This window comes from Mesocricetus auratus, unplaced genomic scaffold (genome assembly GCF_017639785.1).
Source record: "Mesocricetus auratus isolate SY011 unplaced genomic scaffold, BCM_Maur_2.0 Super-Scaffold_100676, whole genome shotgun sequence".
Lineage (NCBI taxonomy): Eukaryota > Metazoa > Chordata > Mammalia > Rodentia > Cricetidae > Mesocricetus > Mesocricetus auratus.
The window spans coordinates 182,239,759-182,252,193 of record NW_024429266.1 but is presented as its reverse complement, the minus strand read 5'-3'; the positions used below and the strand labels follow the sequence as shown (position 1 = coordinate 182,252,193).

General features: G+C 45.8%; 1 non-coding gene across 1 annotated transcript; it reads right to left on the bottom strand.

Annotated features, from left to right (window-relative positions):
* Nucleotides 1-1,577: 1,577 nt before the first annotated feature.
* LOC110340139 lies at nt 1,578-11,841 on the bottom strand. Its single transcript, XR_005874146.1, has 5 exons — nt 11,720-11,841; nt 10,110-10,243; nt 5,555-5,663; nt 3,419-3,696; nt 1,578-2,665 (listed from the first exon to the last, which is right to left on the bottom strand). It is a non-coding gene; the product is annotated as an uncharacterized LOC110340139 (transcript).
* Nucleotides 11,842-12,435: the final 594 nt, after the last annotated feature.

Genomic DNA, 12,435 nt, shown 5'->3' with positions numbered 1-12,435 from the left:
CAGGAGTTACCGGCTCCTTCCCACCCTACCTTTAGGGCATCTTTTACCTATGTAAAAATGGATGTTTTACTCAGCGGGTGTAGCCTCCAGGCCTGGGAGGAATACCTAGAGGGGCATCCCAAACTTGGGAGCTTCAGGCTGTTCCTGTTCCAAAGCAGTCTGGAGAAGAGGACAGCTCTTTACTCACGCTGTAGGTGATAAAGGAAGAAGTTCTTAGGAGCTGAGTGACGGTGATGCGGTGACACTGGGGGGGGGTTGGGGTCATGGGAAAAAAGCTGGCACCAGCCTCGTTTGTTCTTTTATTGGACCCTAGCTGTGGGTCTACTTAGGTGGGATAGAAGGAAATAAAAGACGCTCACAGCCGGGCGTTGGTGGCGCACGCCTTTAGTCCCAGCACTCGGGAGGCAGAGGCAGGAGGATCTCTGTGAGTTCGAGACCAGCCTGGTCTACAAGAGCTAGTTCCAGGACAGCCTCCAAAGCCTCAGAGAAACCCTATCTCGAAAAAACAAAAACAAAAACAAAAAAAGACGCTCACTCTAGTGTCGCTCTATCCAAATACACACCTGGGCTGGGTGGCGGTCAAGTTGGGGGAATCTCACAGAGCTTGGGTGAGACCCCAGGGTGTAACCATCAGCGACACCGAAATAAACTCTATATTTTGGGTATTTCAGGGCCCCGCAGCGTTCTAGCTACCACACAGGGGCTGCATAGGGAAACCCTGTCTTGAAAAATAATTTTGTAAAAGAACTTCTATTGAAGAACAAAAGAATCACCCTAAAATAAATTTCTCTTGAGATATCTCCATAGGATAGCTTTTTTTTTTATAAGAAGGATTTTATTTATTATGTATACAGTGCTCTGCCTGCATGTATGCCTGCAGGCCAGAAGAGGGCACCAGATCTCATTACAGATAGTCGTGAGACACCATGTGGTTGCTGGGAATTGAACTCAGGACCTCTGGAAGAGCAGCCAGTGCTCTGAAGCACTGAGCCATTTCTCCAGCACCCACAGGATAGCTTTGAATTTGGGCAATCCTCCTGCCTCTACCTCTTGAGTACAAAAATTACAATATACCACATCTGATGGCTAAAATGCTGTTGGGAAACAGCAAAGATGTGGGGTGAAGGGGTGGAAAGTTTATGAAGTCCTGGGGTCTAATCCCTAGATTTCTCCCCACATCTGAAAAGTTAAAAAAAAAATAGGGGTGTTATTTGCAGAGAAAAGGTACAAGAATAAGGACATTACCTGTGTTATCACACTGGAATACTCCCCCTCCCCATTTTTTGAGACAGGGTTTCACTGTGTAGACTTGCATGGCCTGGAACTACTTTTGTAGATCAGGCTGACTCTGAACTCACAGAGTCACTTAAGTATACAGTGTTTTGCATTTCATTACAGATGGTTGTGAGCCACCATGTAGTTGCTGGGAATTGAACTCAGGACCTCTGGAAGAGCAGTCAGTGCTCTTAACCACTGAGCCATCTCTCCAGCCCCAGAGATACTCTTATCTATGCCTCCACTGGGATTTTAATAGAGAACATGAAACATACAAGCACTCTGCACAAAATACAAATTAATAGAGTATCATTATTCATGTTATAATTGAAAGCAAAAAGCTTTTGTAGTTGAGACAGAACAGTACAAAGTCAGACTCAGTCATTTGGGATTTGTCCCTTGTTGAATAAATCACATTATTTCCCAGCAGTTCAGCTTCCTTATTTAGAGCAACGAGTGCTGGGAAAGGCAGTCCCATGTGCCCTTAGGAATAGTCCCTGGGCTTGCAGCTTCCTACTGAAGGATAAAGTGTGGACAGGGTAGGCACTCAGCTTAAAGTCTTGGCTTGGAAGGTCTTTCCTTGTGGCAACCCCAGTGTGAGCTCCTTTTGCTCTCCTAGGTGAGTCACTTGGCACCTAGTATCCAACGTTCCCTGGTGGCTCCAGGGAGGAGTTCACAGCTGGTTGCCCTGGGCTGGCTACTGCAGGGCAAGCCTAGATAACTCCATTTTGGGGGCTTGGTTGTGTTTCGGTTTTTGACTCCAGTCTAGGGCACAAGGGTTGAAGTGTCTGGCTCCCATCCCTGGTGGCAGGCATGGTTATGGTACAGCACGAAGAGGACCTTGCTGGATTCCATGGCAGGCGAGGGTGACCGTGGCGGAGGGACAAACATGTCAGGCAGACAGAGCTTAGTGGGAAGTTTTATTAGAAAGAAAAGGGGCAGGAAAAGTCCCCAGGGGGAGGCGGGATTTGGGGGGGTCTGTCTTTTCACCTGGTACTATGCAACCAGGTGACGGGGTGGGCCAGCGTAATGCTTGAACCCTTATGATAGTGGAGATCTGCGTTGTCCTCTAGGTGGCGAGGAGCCTCCCTCGGGTTGGGAAGTAGTTCTCAGTATCTGCTTCCCTGGATTGGTGCCTGGAGCATCGGGATGGCTTCATCTTCAAGCGAGGCCGGTGTTCCTTCAGCCAAATTTTACTTCCGTGTAATTTAATGTCTTCCAAGTAGGTTTGCTGGTCTTTGTAACATCAAAAATGAGTTCATTACATCCATTTCCTCTTTCCTCTGGTATTATTAGCTCACTAGCGCCTGCCTCAGTCCTGTTTCTTCTCCTTCTGTTTCGACATTTCTTCCTTGTATTTCTTCCTCTTTTCATGAAACCATTGTTGGACCTGAGAAAAAGGAGATTAACAGAGGACTAAGGATATTGGTCTATTTTTTTGTTTTTCCAAGACAGGATTGTGTAGCTCTGGCTGTCTTGGAACTCCCCTTGTAGACCAGGCTGGCCTTGAACTCACTGAGATCCACCTGTCTCTGCCTCGGGAGTGCTGGGATTAAAGGCGTGCGCCATCACTACCGGGCAAGGAAAGAGGTTTCTATGAGCTACTTCGTGTTACTAGAACCAAACAAAGCATGCTAGAGAAAGAAAAGATCTGTTGGCCCCGGGTTTCAGTGTTCCACCCGTCGTCACTCTTCCCGGTAACTGGGGCCTAAGAGGAGGTTCACCATCATGGAGTGGGAACACGGGGACCACAAGGCTTGTCACCTTGGAGGACAGTAGGCAGAGAAAGCAAATGAAAAGACACCAGCCATACCGTCTTCATGAAGAGTCCCAAGGCCTTAACCAATGGATTATGTTAGAGCCCCCAGGATCCAACTGAACCTTACAATACTTGAATCAGGGTGTGGGATGGACATATTTTACATTCTTAAACCCATGGGGGCTGAAGAGATGGATGGCTCAGCAGTGAAGAGCATTAGCTGCTCTTCCTGAGTTCAATTCCCAGCACCCAGCTCACAGTCATCTGCAACGGGTTCTGATGCAGACAGAGCACTCATACTAAAATACATTAATAAAACAAAACACCTAACAGTTAAGGAACAGCAACATGGGTGACATGATCGGGAAAGGGAGAGCTATGTACCTGTTTGTCTGTCATGCTAAATTGAAATGACAGTGAATAACAGTCTTGCACGGTGGGGCTTCTTCTTAACTTAAATTTTGCCCACAGAGCGTCCATGAGGGGTTTGCTAACTTGTTTCTTGGGACACAGCTCCTCATTTTTCTGCTTTGCTTGCTTCTTTTTCTTCTCTTTCTTCGAGGTTCTCATCCTCTGCTGTCCTTTCTCGGCTCTGCTGCTGCTGAGTTGTTCTGGGAGTTGTCTCTGGTACCATGTACCAAGTTGTTTTTTTTTAAGGAAATCTGTAGGATACAAGCAAGCTGTGAGTACAGTTTCAGATCATGCTTAGTATTCTTCCATGTTAGAATATTTGATTTTCAGCTGGGCAGTGGTGGCACATGCCTTAAATCCCAGCACTCGGGAGTCAGAGAGAGGCAGGTGGATCTCAGTGAGTTCGAGGCCAGCCTGGTCTTTAAAGAGATTTCTAGGATAGCCTCCAAAGCTACAGAGAAACCCTGACTCGAAAAACAAAACAAAGCTATAACCTATAACCGGGCGTTAGTGGCACACTCCTTTAGTCCCAGCACTTGGGAGGCAGAGGCAGGCAGATCTCTGTGAGTTGGAGGCCAGCCTGGTGGGGTGGTGGTGGTGGTGGCACACACCCTTTTAATCCCAGTACTTGGGATGCAAGAGGCATCTCAAGTGAGTTCAAGGCCAGCCTGGTCTACAGTGCAAGTTCCAGGACAGCCAAAGCTGTTACACAGAAAACCTGTCTTGGGGGGCAAACTTTATTATTAGAATAACATTGGGGGTGACCTTGAATTTTCTACCTTCTTGCCTCCACCTCTGAGTGCTGGGACCACAGGGTAACAGCAGCTTGGTGTCCCCAGTGTTGGAGGTTGAACCCAGGGGCTTGAACCTGTTAGAGAAGTACTCTGCCGGAAGAGCTATACCCCAACCCTAAAAGAAACAAAAGAAGTAAATTTAAAATTATTCATCTTGATTTTCTTCTCTCTCTCCCTCTCTCTTTCCCTCTAGGTTTTTCGAGACAGGGTTTTTCTGTAGCTTTAGAGCCTGTCCTAGAACTCACTCTGTAGACCAGGCTGGCCTTGAACTCAGAAATCCCCTGCCTGTCTCCCAAGTGCTGGGATTAAAGGTGTGTGCCACCAATGTCCGGTTCTTTTCTCTTTTTAAAGTTATATTTATTCTTATTTTATGTTGTGAACCCCATTAGTCAAGAATAAGAGTACTACCACAGTTTTAAAGCCAAATTTGAAGCAAGCTTTGATTAAATACTGGCTAGGTCCATATCCAGATTCCCAAGAAATGACCCCAGATACATTTTTCAGGGGTTTACAAAGGTAAAACCCACAATCCAAGGCTTTTCCCATCAGGTCCAATCTGGGGGCAATCATACACCTGACACTGTGTACCCCCCCTACATTCAGTCAATGGCAAGGGTACACAAATCCTGACATTATTCTCCCATAAACAATACTCCTGGGCATTTCACAAACCGTCTGTCCCTGGCCAAGAGGCTTGCAGATCAGAGGTGTTTGTTTCATGGATCTCTTAGGCATAGTAATTTAAAACTTACAATGTAACTATGATTCTCATGGTATGTTATCTTTCTTTGTGAGTTTAATTATGCCCCATGTTAATGCAGGTGCCATGGAATCCTGAATGGGGTATGGTTCTTTGGTGAGCTCAAACTGGAGTAACAAAAGCCTGAGCCACCATGTGGGCTCTGGGAATCAAAACTGGGTTCTCCACAATAGCATCAAGCGCTCTTAATTGTTGAGTCACTTCTTCAGCCCACTTTCACAGTTAGATGCTTTTATTTACGTGTGAATTGGAGAAGTGGAGACCGAGGACAATCTGGCCACATTGTGGGAAACCTAAGTAAACAGAAGATGCAGCCAGGTGTGGTAGAGCATGCTTCTGATACTGGTTCCCCAGAGGTTTGATGCAGCTGGAGGCACCACAAGACCTGACTTCAAATGAGTCTACATAGTGAGACCCTTCTACAGAAAAAGGAAGAGGAGGAGGAAACTATTAGTTTACTGTTTGCCTGGTGGTAGAAACCGGGTTTAGTCCTGGTACCGCCCAAACGATTTTTCATTTTGCTTAGTGTTTACATTCTATTCAATTTTCACTTACTCTGTAGTTTCAAGTTTGTGACTTTCTTTTGGTCCATGTTGTGAGCAGCTTTCATATCAGACTCTCTCTTTAAATCCTCAGCAGCACCAGGTTTCAACAGAGAAAAGTCCTGAAAGAGAAAAAAAAGTGCATTGTTACTGATGAAACATATTTAAAGCTCTTAGGAGAAATGAGTTTCCTGTTTCCTGGAATATCTCTCAGGAGCTGGAGAGATGGTTCAGAGGTTAAGAGCACTCTTACAGAGGACCTGGGTTCAGTTCCCCATATCCACATGGCAGCTCACAACTGTCTGAAACTCCAGTCCTGGGGATATGACTCACTCCTTTGTGGTACACAAACATACAAACAAACAAACAAACAAACAAACAAAAAAGATAAAACAAAAACAGGCCAGGCAGTGGTGGTGCACGCCTTTAGTCCCAGTATTCAGGAGGCAGAGGTAGGCAGATCTTTGTGAATTCAAGGCCAGCCTGGTCTACAAGAGTGAGTTCCAGGACAGACTTCCAAAGCTACAGAGATACCCTGTCTCAAGGAAACACACACACACACACACAATAAATCCATTGAAAAATCATTAAATTTGCTGGATTCCATAAAAACACTGTGGCAATGCACCATTCTCCATCATGTACATGCACAACAATAATACTTTTTTAAATTCTTTTATTTTTCAAGACAGGTTTCCTTTGTGTAACCTGTCCTGTACTCAGTCTCTAGACCAGGCTGATTTGCCTGCTTTAGCCCCCTGGAATTCTGGGAATTAAAAGCATGTACCGCCACACCCATCAAATTTTTGAAATTCTTACAGGAATACAAAAGACCACAAAAGCAAAATGAATACAGTTGGGGGTATCACAACAAGGGACTTCAAATACATCACAGAGCCACAGTGACATAGAGTGCACTGTACTACATAGCCACCATCATCTAACTTTTGACAAAGGCATCAAAAACATACAATGGAGCCGGGCGTTGGTGGTGCACGCCTTTAATCCCAGCACTCTGGAGGCAGAGGCAGGCGGATCTCTGTGAGTTCGAGACCAGCCTGGACTACCAAGTGAGTTCCAGGACAGCCTCCAAAGCCACAGAGAAACCCTGTCTCGAAAAACCAAAAAAAAAAAAAAAAAAAAAAAAAAAAATGGATCCCAGACCCTGATAGACAGAGGCAGACAGATCTGTGAGTTTGAAACAGCCTGTCTGAATAATGTATTTTCTATATATCCAGGCATACGTACCTAGACACTGTCTCAAAACCAAAAAGCATACAATGTGGGTAGAGAGGCTATTCAACCAACGGTACTGACAACTAGGAATTTACCTGCAGAACAATGAAATATTTTGTACTATACAAAAACCAATTCAAAATGCATCCATCACTGACACCACTAGAGAAAATTCTGAGGAATATGCTTCAAGTGAAAGGCAGAGAGAACACAGGAAAGTCTCCAGAATCAACAAATGAGATTGTCTGAATACAGTAAAGAAAGTTATCAGAAAAGTCTGCCAGCCTAGGCATGGAGTTGAGGTCTAAAATAGAGCCAGGCAGTGGTGACATGCGCTTTTAATCCCAGCACTTGGGAGGCATAGGCAGGCCTGGTTTATATATATGTAGTGAGTTCCAGGATAGCCAGGGTTACACAGTAAGGACCTGTCTCGAAAACAACCATAAACAATAAAAAAACAAACAGAGCCAGCAAGGTGACTCAGTGTATAAACGTGATTGTCTCACAAGACTAGTGACCTGAATTGAGTCCCCAAGGCCAAGGTGGGTGAAGAGAACTTCTCAAAGCTGTCCCCTGACCTCCACAGATATGCTGTCTCACGTGGACACACAAATAGGAAGACATTTCTTTTAATTATAAAAAGCAAAAATAAAAGATACCTCGCTGGCCGAGTGTGATAGTCCACACTTTAATCCCAGTACCCCAGAGGCAGAGGGCCTCGGTGAGTTTTAGGTCAGTTTAATATAAAGTTTAAAACCATCCAGAGTTTACATAGGGAGATGCTGTCAAATAAATCAATAAAATTGTGTCAGCTCACAGTTCCGATGTCAAAGGTCAGAAGGCCCTCAAAGGATGAGGGTCTTGTTCCTGGAGAGCCCTGAATAAGACTGTCACAAAGCTCTCTACTCTTGTTCCTGGAGAGTCCTGAGTAAGACTGTCACAATACTCTCTGCTATCTAAGCTCTTATGGGCCGGGCGTTGGTGGCGCACGCCTTTAATCCCAGCACTCGGGAGGCAGAGGCAGGTGGATCTTTGTGAGTTCGAGACCAGCCTGGTCTACAGAGCGAGTTCCAGGACAGCCTCCAAAGCCACAGAGAAACCCTGTCTGGAAAAACCAAAAAAAAAAAAAAAAAGCTCTTATGGAAGCCACCAGGATTCAGTTACAGAGGCCACACCCTAATGTCTATGTATCTAATCCTATTGGCCTCATCCGCAGAACACCTTGCAGTGGTATTAAATGTTATTTGATTTGTCTGTTGCTTGAGACCCACCCTACAATGTTACCCAAACTGGTTTTAAACTCGTCTCAAGTGATCCTCTCTAGCTTCAACCTCTTGGGGGTGGGACAACATGGTGTGTGTCACAAATCCCAGACCCCTTCACAGGAATTGCATATCAGATAGCCTATACACCAGAAATTTACATTACAATGTTCTAGTTTTTTTGAGACAGGATTTCTCTGTGTAACAGCCCTAGCTGTCCTGGAACTAGTTCTGTAGACCAGGCTGGCCTACATTACAATTTATAACCATAGCAAAATTATGGTTATGAAGTAGCAACTAAATAATTTAGGGTGAGTTTGAGGCCAGCCTGGTCTACAGAGTGAGTTCCAGGACAGCCTCCAAAACAATACAGAGAAACCCTGTCTCGAAAAAACCAAAAAAAAAAAATAATAATAATAATAATAATTTAGGGTGTGTGTGTGGGTCACCACAATATGAGGAATTGTATCAAAGAGTCAAAACATTAGGAAGGTTGGGAACCACTGCCCTAAATAGATATTATGGCTAAGCACGGGAAGGCTTTGAGAGCATTCAAACCTTAGGAAAGAGTAGCAACCATGTGGACAGTGAAAAAAAAGTCTTCTTCAACGGCAGTGAGTGATGACACCTGGGAAAAATAGAGAACTATCCGGAAGACAAAATCAGCGAAGCCTGCTGAGGGCATGGGAAAAGGCCGAGGGATGAATGAGGCGTGGTTGTGTTAGAGGAAGCTGCGTGGAAGGCCCCGCCCACCTCAGGGTCACAGCGCTTGCCTAGCGGCGTCGTTAAACCTGGACTGTTGCAGGGTCTTTTTCTAGTCATGTACCAAGAAAGCCTGTCTGGCACCCTAGTAAAATGCCGTAGCGATGAAAGAAGGCCTTGTTGGTATTTCACGGATGAAGTCTGCTGCTTGGGCATCGCTAGTTAACATCTGGGCACCAACGAAAAGGCCGTGCGCCCCTGAAATCGTACAAGTGCGATTCTCCCCACACTTGTGTCTGTGAAGATGCTGTACTCGAAGGGACCGGGAGAGCCGCTGGGTGACAGCCTGGGTAACGCTGCCCTTGGTGTTCGCCTGAGCCAGTCCGAGATGAACTTTTCCAAGCCTGTCCGGGTGTGGCTACTTTGGAGTAACGATTCAGGCATCAAGCTGGCCTGTTCCTGTCACCTGGCAGAATGCACTCAGGCAGTTCCCTGGTCAGCCCGGTTCCATGACTACAGTATGCACGCAGGTGCCAAGAACCCCTGTCCACTTATGCTGTCTTTCCCCGCGGTTCCCCGGGGGCAGACAGGACTTTTCCTGTTTTCCTCTTCTCTTCTGTCCTCTCCCTGTCTCTGTGTCTCTTTACCTCTTTTCTTTCCTGCCTCCTCTTTCCCTTTCTAATAAAACTTCTCACTAAGCAGACTGCCTGGCATGTTTGTCCCTCCGCCTCTGTCACCCTCGCCTGCCGTGGAATCCACCAAAGTCCGGCACAGGCATTATCATAACATTAGGAGTAAATGTTGGAATGCCAGGCACACTAGACTTTGTTTTTTCCCCAATGTTGAGTTTTGAATGGGGCATGGTGAGATGAAAAAAACCCTAATAGTTGAGGGTAATTCTGAGGATTTACTGAGAGGAGGAAATAGAAAATGCTGCTAAGAGCCCCCCCGTGGCAAACGCCTTTAATCCTAGCACTTGGGAGGCAGAGGCAGGAGGATCTCTGTGAGTTCGAGACCAGCCTGGTCTACAAGAGCTAGTTCCAGGACAGGCTCCAAAGCCACAGAGAAACCCTGGCCCCAAAAACCGAAAACCAAACCAATTAAACCAAATATAGTTCCTCATGTTGTGGTGACCACCCCCACTGACAAAACATTTTCACTGCTACTTATAACTGTAATTTCGCTACTGTTATGAATTATAATGTAAGTTTCTGATACACATTTCTGAACCACTTCTCTAAAGTAACAGAACTTACAGCTTACACACACACATATATAAAACCTATATTATGTATACATTTATATATACACACATATATAAATCTCATATATATTCTAATAAATCTCGTATATATTGGAATGACTTACAGGAGGCTGGCTATGGCTGGATAGTCCGAGAATCCAGAAGTTTCTCAGTCTATGAGGCTGGATGTCTCAGCTGGTCTTCAATTTATGCTGGAATCCCAAAGTTGGCTCTAATGCCAGCCAGTGAAGGGATGGACCTGCGGGCAAGGCAAAGACCAGTGGTCAGACAGGAAAAGCTTCCCTCTTTCCTGTCCTTATATAGGCTTTCAGCAGAAGGCGTGGCCCAATTAAAGGCGTGTCTTCTCACCTCAAAATCCAGGGCTCTGTGGAGGTCTGAAGGAAAATGCCCCCAATAGGCCCATGGAGAATGGCACTCATAGGCCTTATTGGAGTAGGTGTGGCTTGTTGGGGGAAGTGTGTCACTGTGGGCAGACTTTGAGGTCTCAGAAGCTCAAGCCAGGCCTAGTGTGATTGAATATCTTCCTTGTTGCTGCCGGCAGATCCTAATGTAGAACTCTCAGCTACTTCTCCAGCACCCTGTCTGCCTGCATTCCTACAGGCTTCCCATAATAATGATAATGATCTATACCTCTGAACTGTTATCCAGCCCCAATAGAATAATTTCCTTTATAAGAGTTGCTGTGGGAGCTGGAGAGATGGCTCAGAGGTTAGGAGCACTGACTGCTCTTCCAAAGGTCCTGAGTTCAATTCCCAGCAACCACATGGTGGCTCACAACCATCTATAATGAGATCTGGTGTCCTCTTCTGATATGCAGGCAGAACACTGTATACATAATAAATAAATAAATCTTCAAAAAAAAGAGTTTCAAAAAAAAAAGAGTTGCTATCTTAAAAAAAAAAGAGTTGCTGTCTTAAAAAAAAAAGAGTTGCTATCTTAGCTGGGCGTTGGTGGCACACACCTTTAATCCCAGCACTCGGGAGGCAGAGGCAGGAGGATCTCTGTGAGTTTGAGACCAGCCTGGTCTACAAGAGCTAGTTCTAGGACAGCCTCCAAAGCCACAGAGAAACCCTGTCTCAAGAAAAAACCAGAAAAAAAAAAAAAGTTGCTGTCTTGGGACTGGTTGGTGGCGGCACCAAGGAAGCCATTGGACCCTGGAGGCTCTGACTTCATTGATGTGCTGATCTGTTGAAGTACTCATAGTCTGATGGCATTATTGGGGAACGGTAGAAGCCAGGGGTCTAGGTGTAGGGTGTTCAGCCTGCCCTAGAATGTTCCCTTTGGCCTGGTTCCTTTCTCATTCATTATCTTTGCTTGTTGGATTCCCACCCCCAAAATGAAAATGATCACCTTTCCCCTGTTATGGTCTTCTAAAGTGACATTTCTACCTGTCACAGGACTACTAAGCAATGATAACAGTGACCATAGACCACAGAACCTCTGAAGCCATGACACAAAGTACATTTTTTTTTTCAGTTAAGACATGGCCTCACTGTATAGTCCTGGTTGTCCTGGAATGTACTAGGTAGATCGGGCTGTCCTGCAACTCAGAGATCCAGCTGCCTCTGCCTCCTGAATGCTCCTTTTTCTCCCCTCTCTCTATTCCCTTCCTTTTCTGTAACACAAATAAATAAATGACCCAAAGACTGATATTGGGGCTCAAGCTTCAAGCTGAATATCAGAAAAGCAAAGCAACTGGCCACTAGCTTCTTACCTCTAGTTCAGACTGAAGGGGCTGGTCCACACACGAACTCTTCACCAAGTCTCAGACTGCTGCCTCTCCTCAGGCTCGCCGGAGAACGAATGCCTCTCTGAGACCTTGCTTCTGTCTTATATACTTCCCTAATGTTGGGATTAAAGGTGTGTGCTATAATTCCCTTTTAGACTGATCCACTCTTGTGTAGATCTGGGTGGCTTCAGACTCACAGAGATCCGGCTATCTCTTAATCCTGAGTCCTAGGATTAAAGGTGTGTGCCACCACTTTCTAGCCTAGCTGCTGGGATTAAATGTGTGGCTGACTTTGTTTTCTGAATCCTGAGGCAAGCTTTAATATCTCACCACACTTTACTCCATTCCCTTTCTTGATAAAACTTCCCAAGTGACCTCGGTCTGCCTGGCGTTTCATCCCGCCCTGGGACTTTTCCAAGGTCCCCCTGAGGCCACATATAACACGCAGTCCTGGCCCTGAAAAGTTTGGCTGCTGGAAAAGTCCTGTGAACCCTGCTGTCTAAGTCCTACTGAAGTCCTTTCCACCCACAAAGGCCTGGCCCAGGCCTTCTGCAGGCTGCCAAGCCTTAGACAAGTGGGTGTTTCATTCTCAGTCCTGTGGGCTGTGAGAGCCAGGACGAGCTGCAGCCTGGGGACAAAGTCGTGACGTTTGTGGTGTTTAAAAGTGCTGGATGGCACACCAAGTGTGAGGACTCAGGCCT